Source organism: Aptenodytes forsteri, unplaced genomic scaffold, assembly GCF_000699145.1.
Source record: "Aptenodytes forsteri isolate BGI_AS27 unplaced genomic scaffold, ASM69914v1 Scaffold55, whole genome shotgun sequence".
NCBI lineage: Eukaryota > Metazoa > Chordata > Aves > Sphenisciformes > Spheniscidae > Aptenodytes > Aptenodytes forsteri.
This window is the reverse complement of record NW_008796063.1, coordinates 311,481-317,691: the sequence shown is the minus strand read 5'-3', so window position 1 is coordinate 317,691 and position 6,211 is coordinate 311,481.

Genomic DNA, 6,211 nt, shown 5'->3' with positions numbered 1-6,211 from the left:
CCAGGGGAGGTTTAGATTGGACATGAGGAAAAATGTCTTTACTGAAAGAGTGGTGAAACATTGGAACAGGCTGCCCAGGGGAGTGGTTGAGTCCCCATCCCTGGAGGGATTTAAAAGACGTGTAGATGAGGCGCTTAGGGACATGGTTTAGTGGGCATGGTGGTGTTGGGTTGACGGTTGGACTCGATGATCTTAGAGGTCTTTTCCAACCTCAATGATTCTATGATTCTATGATTCTATGATTTTCAATTAAAGCAGTCGGCTGTGCTTGGCCGTAGTCTTTCTACCACTCCACTTCTGGTTCTTGATCTCAAAAAACCTTCTTATTTCAGTTAGTCTATCTCTTAGTGCAGACGAATGAGCACACTTTGTGACAGAAAATTGCAGGTAACTAGTGACACAGTTTTGAATGTTTGCCCCATACCAAACCTCTTCTCTGGTAACCAGCCTTCAAGCAGAAACGGGGCCAGTCTAACCTCCCTGGGGGAGGCAGGGCACGCTACCCATGGACGCTGCCCGTGTCCCTTCCCTTGGGCTGCGAATTTTGGCCATGCTGCTTAGAGCAGCAGCCCAGACTGTCCCTCTGAATATTTTTTTCATACCAAGCACTATCATTTGGGGCACCCCAGCTGCATTTGTTGCAGATTTCTCACCATGGCTTAAAAAACCACAAGCCTGTTTTGGAAGTCAAAGGTCAATTTAAACACTGTTCTTAACCATAGAGAATGGCCATCTTTTAACAGCATCGCTGTGGGGTATAATCTCTGGTAACATGTTTGAGAAATGGACTATTGCTCCTTACCTCTCTGGGTCTTTGACTTTTATAAGAGTATCTTGGGGTGGGATGCAGAAGTGGACCTGGGGTTTAAAGGGAGCCCAAAATCTGAGAGCAGCTCCATCTCACTTTACTTTTTGGTCTCAGAATTGGGTGCCTGGTCACACATCACTACATATCCTGAGCAAAGCAATACCCATATAGTGTCCTGGAAGGGATCCAAGAGTTTGATAATCTGCTCATGCCCCCTCAGGGGCTCAGCGAGAGCTTTCTTGATGGACCAGGCTCCATCCAGGACGCAGGAGTGGCCACTGCGGCCCTTTGTAATGTGGCTGCTCCACATGCTCTTTCTTTTCTTGCATAAAAACATAATTCAAAGTCCAAGGGCTTACTGCTAGGGTACTCAGTGAAATATCAGAGGCTTGGGGTTTAATCCCTTATCTACCTGATATCACACAGAAATTTAACCTAAACCATACATAATTCTTGCAGGGTTTCCTAGTGAGCTGGCTGCAGAGTATTCTGGAAGACTTGGGGGGGAAGAGGAAGTGGGGAGACCATGGAAGTTTCTTTCAGTCCCTTAGTGAAGCTATTCCAGTTTGTACAAATTGTACCTTCTTTCCAGGTAAATGCCTTAATGTCTTTTTTTTTTGCCACAAAGAATTTCAGCTGCCACTGTGCTGCTTTGCTGCATGTTCTTACGTTACTCTAATATCCTTCCAGACTCCTGTGGCTTTGACTAATCTAAATAATTCTCTATCATCTTCAGCACTTTATATGACTCATGACTTACTTCCTCTTTCAGTTTGCTGATGAAACAACACTGGCCCAAGGTTGGGTCAACTGTTAGCATTTTGCCACATTGAAAATTAACGCAGGCCATAGCATCATGCAAATTAACTTTTATTATAGTAGCCGGTGTCCAGCAGCTGGTATCGTGTGTCACAGCGCCAATTTCTACTGCAGAGGAGGGAAGCAGTGATTATAATCAGTTGCGTTGATCTTGTCTTGCATAGGCAAAGTGCCACTGAAACTCGTGACTAGTGATTTGCATGGGACACTCATACCTGCCGCTGAACAGTGGTTGCTGAAATAAGCAGATTTGACTAAACTCCATTGCAAATAATATCACTGCTCTTTAACTTTCCATTGCAACCCATAATTCCAGTTCTTTTCTTAGTGGTATCTTGTGAAGAACTATATCAAAGATTATAAAAATGAAAATCTGCACTGATTCTTCATCCTTAGTCTGTGGCAACACTCAAGGAATTGCTCTGTAAGGTATTTCAAGAGTTGGAGAGTGGTTTCATCTTTATATTTCAGTGGAATTTGAACTATCAAAAAGAGAAAAGAAAAAAATCCATGTGGAAACACATTATTTTCTTTATTGATAATCTAAATGATGGCAAGCAAAATTTAACCACATCTATTTTAACAGTGATTGGCCCCAATAAAAGACTTTCTCACCATTCCATACTTTAGGAGCAAAATGGCAATGAGATCGGCTTGTATCCCTAGAGTCGGATTTCTGACTGCCAGAAGCGTCCCTGGTCCTCTATTGATTCTTGTCATCTGAGGAGATGGAAAACATTTATTAGACACAATGGGAAACAAGCAAACAAAAAAAATCACTAAAGCTATGTCTCAGCTCACAGGTGAAAGATTGTGTCCCCAAGCTTGAAGTCAGCTACGCTGCTGAGGGCAGCAGTTCTGGATCCAGGCAGTGACAAGAAATCTGTTCTACTGGATAAACGCAGTCCAGCTATGGTTATGTAAATCTGGAAGAACCACATTGTGGATGTGCCAGAATTATTATGCATTTACATTAGTGTTATTGAAAGCAAAATCTGCCTCATTATCTTTCTAGAAAGCTTTTTATTATTATGCATAACTACCACTGGTGATAATTGGTGCGGAGATACTTGCTTCTCTTGAAGTGAGCCTAATTTTTCAGTGTGTGGTGGTCCTGTACAGTAATGTCTGTCATCTGATAAATTATTTAATTGCTGAGGACAAGGGATGTTAATCATAGTATATAAAGCCTAATGAAGAGCAATGATATTAAAAAAAAATCTATGTAAACAAGATGCATAAAAGCATGCTGTTTGAGGTATTAGCAACTGATGGTATCATGAGCTGTGATTTCCAAATAAATGCCAGAGAAATGAGCATTCCCAGCTCATGTCTGAACTATTCATAAAAGAGAGAGAGTTCAGGCAAGTTAAAGATGAATTTATGAAATTTAAAATATTGTATCTATTATGTGGGAATAAAACAAGTCCCTTTTAATGGAGGTTCCCTTTGTACTGGCAGCACTGACCATAATTTCAGATTAATATGAACAAAATGGGTGCTCTTCCAGACACAGCTGATTAGGTGCCTAACTGCTTTTGTGTGAAGGGTTTTAAATGCAGTTTGAACTCAAAGTACATCACATTGTCTCACTTGGTGGGGCCGAACTTCAAGCTGGCGAGCATACAGTAATATTAAGCCTCATTTTTTCTCATGCTAGGTCCTCATTAAAGGCCTTAATATATTAACTACACATTAAATTATTTTATATAACTGCCAGCTGAATTCCAATGTTTTTGCTCAGTGAGCTTTCTTGGAGGCTTACTACTCACTAAGCAAGTAAGCAGCATCTTTTCTAAGAGGACAATGCATGATTAAAATTTTTAAAGCTTAGTATGAAATGCAGTAACGAAGCTCATAGTAACTAATAAATGCATATGAACACTATTCTCTATGGGATATTTTTCTCTGTGTGTGGGAAGCAAGATAAAGAGGATAGATTATACTAATAAAAGCTATTTAAAGAGTCAAGAGAGTAAAGAGTGAAAAATACACCTCATTATCAAACCAGGAAAAAGCTTTCCATCATCACAGTAGTTTTCAACAATGAGAAATCTTGAGTTTTACTGATGTTAAAAAAGAATACTTTATAAACATTCCTCCAGTAGAAAGTAGCGAGACTAGCAAGATTTTTTTTCCCTTTTTTTTCCTCTCTAAAAGTGGGAGGGAAGTCTGCTGAGAAAAACAGTGATGCCAAATGGTATTTACTGCTCTCTCATGGATCCAGGCTGCTGCACTGGAGCACAAGGAGCCTGTACAGTTCCCTCTGTGCCAGCTGGAGGGACTCTACCATGAGTCCAGCAAAAGCTGGAGTGGGTCCAAACACTTTGATAACCTCCTTTAAGTGCAGAAATGTGATCTTGCAGAGAGCAGCATTCTCCTGCAGCAGTACCTGAAGAGCTTTACCTGAGCTCTTCTTTGTCAATTTTCATCAGTGGGTGCAAGCAAATAAACAAAGGCTAAGCAAAAAAATTCCAACCTTTATTTCAGCGCCCACACAGTTGCTGGATATATGACGTGAATGATTGTGTGCTCTGGTGGAGCAATAGGTTCCTTTCAGGTGGGAAAGGAAACTAACTCATTTCTTTACTCCAATATGTCTTCAAATAGGATTAGGACCAAAACTGTTATGAAGCCTATTATATAAAAACACTGGAAAATATCTGTTTTAATAATAAAGGCATTTCCTTGATTAGGTTTTATCAGGATTTGTTCCTTCTAACTTTTTCAAGACTCTTCTTCTAAAATCTAAAGCAATATTCAGATAAATAGAGATCGGTTTATATTGAAGGAGGATTTTTTAAATCTCCTTAGTTTGGTTTAAAGTCATCAGATAGCTTGGATATTCTTCCTTCCAATATATTATACATTAGTAGACACCTATTCTAAGCATCACTTTTATACTGGCGATTAAACTGGGTTCCTTAACTGATCTCGTAATAGCAATTTTGCATCCTTCTAGTGTGAGTGAATCTCAGCAGTACTAAAACAAAACTGTATAGTATGAATCACAATAAGTTCTAATTCTCATAGAACTATTTAAAGCTACAAACACTTGAAAAAAGTAAATGTGTCACTGAAGTAGAGCTCACCTCATTTTGTTTTTCAATTTTGTATTTTCTTTTTAAAACCGAGACTGAAAAAAGATTACAGACTGTACTCTTCAGTTATGCTGATGGAAAGCTGCTCTTGATCTCCAGATATACAATAAAGAAGCTCTTTCCAAACCTATTGCAATGGAGCTGACAGAGAATCATCCAACTCTTTATTGCCTCATTTTTGAACAGACACCTGTAGATATTTCTGTCTGCAACAGACAGAATTATGCCTTTGAATATGATAGTGAGCACTCAGTAGCATTTAGGATTGAGGATTTTCTTCTTTAAAAAGCTCATTTTATTTTACTTTTTCTCAGTTTATCACTGACGTGTCCTGAAGGCTTTCTCATTTCAGCCTGAAAGGCATTGGGGACAACCGTGCTGAGTCTCGGCTGCAGAGGGTGAGGCTCTGGACCTCAGAGCCATAAAACGCCCTTGAACTATTCATTGCTGAAACCCTCAGCCCCGTGAAGAAACCAGTGAGAAACAGCTCAGATGGCTCCCTGGAGAGAAAAGAGGTAGGACATCTCTTAAGCACTTGAGAAAGCTAAAGCAGGGGAAAATAAAATAGTCACAGCTCTTGCAGGCTCCCTCCTGGTCACGACAGACATTTTTTTGCAAGTTGTATAGCGGTGTTCATTCCCTGGCTAGGGAAGCCTAGGCTGGAAGGATGAGGGGAGAGCCTTCTCTGACTCACTGCACTTCCTCCTGCTTTGCTCTTGTGAACAGCCTCTGCCCGCACCGTGTTTGTGCAACAGCCAAGAAATGTCGGACCTAACCGTTCTTTTGGTGTTTATTTACCAGGGCTGGACCAGATGACCTCCAAGCTCCTTTCAGCCCAAATTTTCCTATGAGTATGAGTGACTGTCTTAAGTGAAGAGTAATGTAATGTTGGAAATGCAAATAAGTTTTCTGAGGACATCACAGAAAAACTTCCCATTGCCATTACCTGGGGAAATCCCTGTTCCCAGTGCAAGTCACAGGTTGTGCTAGGAGCTTTGCTTTGATTTGGGGAGGACGTCTGTTCCAGTCCTGTGCAGAGCTATGGGCAGCTCAGTGATGGGGACACTGGCTGAGAGTTACAGAGCAAGAGGAGCAGGGCTTGGGGAGGGACACAGCGCTGGGTGCATCACTCTGGGTGGGAATGGGGAGGTGGCTATGGGGAGAGGGAGAGCAGGAGTGAGCAGGGGGCTCCCGCCATGCGACCTGGCCTGCTGGCGTGCTGAGGCTGGTGACAGAGCCCTCCTTCCCTGTCCCTTCCAGCAAATCCATCCCACTGCCTTTTCTGTGCACTACGCTCTGTGGTCAAAGCAACATATTTTATTCTAAGGAACGATATTGATTTACATCCTTTGAGCACTACATGATAAACTTGTTGGCCACATGTCATATGACAGCACTGTCATACACCAGCTAATGTACAAAAAGTGAAAGAAATAAAAAATTCAGCTATCTGGCCTCTCAGGTGGGAGCATACAGTATTAAT